The sequence below is a fragment of the Otolemur garnettii genome, unplaced genomic scaffold, assembly GCF_000181295.1.
Source record: "Otolemur garnettii isolate 467f Iridium unplaced genomic scaffold, OtoGar3 scaffold00012, whole genome shotgun sequence".
Taxonomy (NCBI): Eukaryota; Metazoa; Chordata; class Mammalia; order Primates; family Galagidae; genus Otolemur; species Otolemur garnettii.
This window is the reverse complement of record NW_003852407.1, coordinates 28,165,017-28,168,934: the sequence shown is the minus strand read 5'-3', so window position 1 is coordinate 28,168,934 and position 3,918 is coordinate 28,165,017. Positions and strand designations below refer to the sequence as shown.

General features: G+C 38.9%; 1 pseudogene across 1 annotated transcript; it reads left to right on the top strand.

The window, feature by feature from the left end:
• The first annotated feature begins 203 nt into the window (after positions 1-203).
• Positions 204-563, top strand: LOC105886501 (annotated as a pseudogene). Its single transcript, XR_002772045.1, has one exon. The product of XR_002772045.1 is annotated as a high mobility group nucleosome-binding domain-containing protein 3 pseudogene (transcript).
• Positions 564-3,918: the final 3,355 nt, after the last annotated feature.

The window sequence follows — 3,918 nt, the reverse complement described above, 5'->3', positions numbered from 1 at the left end:
AAGAGGCTCAATGAACACTAAATAGAATAAACATAAAGAAAACTCTTCCAAGACACAAAATGATCAAATAGCTAAAAATAAGTAGTTAAGAAAAAGTCTTGGCCCTGCCGACGAGTAGCTGCGGAGGCCAAGGCGGCATCCAGCAGCAGACCCAGCACTTCCCAGCCTGTTGCTTTACTTCTCGCTGCACCAACACAGTCATTATGCCGTAGAGAAAGTCTCCAGAGAATATAGAGGGCAAAGATGGTTCTAAAGTAACTAAACAGGAGCTCAGAAGACAATCTACCAGATTATCAGCAAAACCTGCTCCTCCAAAATCCGAACCTAAACCAAGAAAAACATCTGCTAAGAAAGAACCTGGAACAAAGCTCAACAGGGAGGCTAAGGGGAAGAAGGAGGAGAAGCAGGAAGCTGGAAAGGAAGGTACTGCACCATCTGAAAATGGTGAGACTAAAGCTGAAGAGGCACAGAAAACCGAATCTGTAGATAACAAGGGAGAATGAATTGTCATGAAAAATTGGGGTTGATTTTATGTATCTCTTGGGACAACTTTTAAAAGCTATTTTTACCAAGTCTTTTGTAACTGCTAATTTTTTAGAACTCTACTAGTTGGCATACAAAAATATATAAAGATGGACATTTTACCCTCTCATAGTCACACTTTTTGGAAATTTCCATCATTCTCAAGTAACATAAATACCACTTTAATATTGGAAGCTGTGTGAAACATGGATACAGCATTCCATGCAGTCGCTTTAAAAATTTAGTCCTGTGCATACTGTGGTGTTTTTACTGTGCATACTCGAATTTTTCATGCAATTTTTTCTAGAGCAATAATCAGTGGTGCCTTTGTATCTAGGTTTTATGTGATTTTAATGAAACATGGACAGTTGTGGCCACCTGCTGACTATTTGTGGTTTAAAATAAAAGGTTTTGGCTCAGCGCCTGTGGCTCAAGTGGCTAAGGCGCCAGCCACATACACCTAAGGTGGCGGGTTTGAATCCCCAGCCCGGGCCGCCAAACAACAATGATGGCTGCAACCAAAAAATGGCCAGGCATTGTGGCGGGCGCCTGTAGTCCCAGCTACTTGGGATGCTGAGACAGGAGACTTGCAGGAATTGGAGGTTGCTGTGAGCGTGATGCCATGGCACTCTACCCAGGGGGATAGCTTGAGGCTCCATCTCAAAAAATAAAATAAAATAAAATAAAATAAAAGGTTTTCTTGTCTGAAAAAATCTTAAAAGCCACTGGAAAAAAGAACACATATTCCATACACACATAGATGAATAAAAATAAGGATGGAAGCATACATTTTTCACAGAAAATATGCAAACCAGTAGATAACAAAATGGTGTCTTTAAACTTTAAAATGATGAAAGAAGAAACTCGTAAACCATGTCTGGCAATACCCAGCAAAAATATGTCCTTCAAAAATGAAGGCAAAATAAAAGGTTTTTAAGACCAACAAAACCTGAGATAATTCGTATACAGAAGACTTGCACTATAAGAAGTATTAAAGAAAGTTCCTCAGGCTGAAAGAAAACATGTCCTGATAAATACTTAAATCTACAAGAAGGAATAAAGATCACCAAAAAGGGCAAGTAAATGATTAAATATAAAAGATAGTTTTTCTTTTATTGATTTCTTTAGAAGGTAACTGAACTAAAGCAAAAAAGTAGTAACTATGTAGTTCAGGAATGTAATATATGTAAAAGTAAAATGTATGGCAACACACAAAAGACGACAAGGACAACAGAAAGAAACATAGTCAGATTTTTATAAAGATTTTACATTAGATGTCAGGTAATAAAAACACAACGTGAAGGTTGATTGTCATAACTTGGAGATGGTAGAAAACATAAAAGTGACCACCAACAATTAAAACAGAATACAGCAAAATAAAGCAGGCTTTTCCCCAAAAACGCACTTAATTCAAAAAAAGGAGGAAATAAAGAAAAGAGAACAAAAAACATGAAACAGAAAACAAATAGCAAAATGAGCAATACACAGCCTCAGAGACCTGTGGGACCCCATGAAGCATACCGACATGCATAATAAGAGAAGGCAAAGAAAGGGGCAGAAAGAATATTTGAAAAAAATAATGGCTGAAAACTTCCCAATTTTGATGAAAGACGTAAAGACATCCAAGAGGCCAAATAAACACCAAATAGAGTGAATATCGCATAAAAGATGAGATTCACATTGAGACATATTATCGTCAAACTGTTGAAAACAACAAAAGAGAAAATAATTTGTTGCACACAAGAGATGTCAATAAAGATTAACGGGCAGTGCCTGTGGCTCAGTGGTTAGATGAGCCACATACATCCAGGCTGGCAGATTCTATCCCAGCCAGGCCAGCTAAACAACAATGACAACTGCAACAAAAAAACAGCCGGGCATTGTGGCAGGCATCTGTACTCCCAGCTACGTGGGAGGCTAAAGCAAGAGAATCACTTAAGCCCAAGAGTTTGAGGTTGCTGTGAGATGTGATGCCACAGCACTCTACCAAGGGTGACATAGTGATACAGTGTCACAAAAATATATATAAATAATCAATAAAGATCAACAGATAATAGTTAATTAAGATGAGAAAAACTATATGTGGGGATGTGAAGGATGAGAAAGCTGGAGATCAGGAGTTCAACACTGGACATGTTAGACTTGAGTTGTCTATTAGATATTAGATATTCCAGTGAAGATTTAACAAGGTTGAATATATGAGTCTGAAGTTCAGGGGAAAGATCCAAGCTAGAGATAAATATTTATAGTCATCATGGTAGTAGATTTGCTATTTGAAGTTCTGGGAATAAATGATATATAAAGAAAAGAGTATATGCAGGTAAGAGAAAAGGTCCAAAAACTGATTTCTGAATCACTTCAACATTAAAAGTTTGGAAAGAAGAGTAGAAATCAGTTCAGAAAACAGAAATAGTGTCTGATGAGGTAGGAAAATCAGGAAAGCCATGTAATGAAAAGTGTTTTGAGGAAAACGTAACAACTCCATCAAAGGTTGTTCTGTTTCATAGTAGGGCTGAGTACATTGGATACTTTTTCTTCCATTCTTGAGATCCTTTGCTAAGAAGAATATTTTCCAGCTCCATCCATGTAAACATGAAGGAGGTAAAGTCTCCATCTTTCTTGATGGCTGCATAGTATTCCATGGTGTACATATACCACAATTTGTTGATCCATTTGTGGATCGATGAGCTCTTTCATAGGAAAGCTATAACCTAATTTTAGCCCAGGAATATAGGGAGAGGGGAGAGGGAGGGAAGAGGATGGGGGAGGGTGGGTGGAGGGAGGGTGATTGGTGGGATCGCGTCTATGGTTCATCCTATAAGGGTACATGTGAATCTCTCTAAATGTAGAATATAAATGTTTTAACACAATAACTAAGAAAAAGACATGAAGGCCTTGTTAACCAGTTGGATGAAAGTATTTCAAATTGTATATAGAAACAGTACACTGTACCCTAGGACAGTATTAATATATACTGCTATGATTTAATTTAAAAAAAAAAAGGGGGGGGCTCAGTGCCTGTGGCTCAAGCGGCTAGGGCGCCAGCCACATACACCTAGGGTGGTGGGTTTGAATCCCCAGCCCAGGCCCACCAAACAACAATGATGGCTGCAACCAAAAAAATGGCCAAGGGTTGTGGTGGGCGCCTGTGGTCCCAGCTACTTGGGAGGCTGAGGCAGGAGACTTGCTTGAGCTCAGGAGTTGGAGGTTGCTGTGAGCTGTGATGCCATGGCACTCTACCCAGGGGGATAGCGTGAGGCTCTGTCTCGGAAAAAAAAAAGGTTGTTCTGTCTTTTTTTCTCAAGTCTAGTTTGAGACATTGTCTTGCCGCATAATTGGTGTTTTCTCCTTAGTTAGTAGTGTGTTATTCAATCTACAGGCTTGCACATAAGAAAC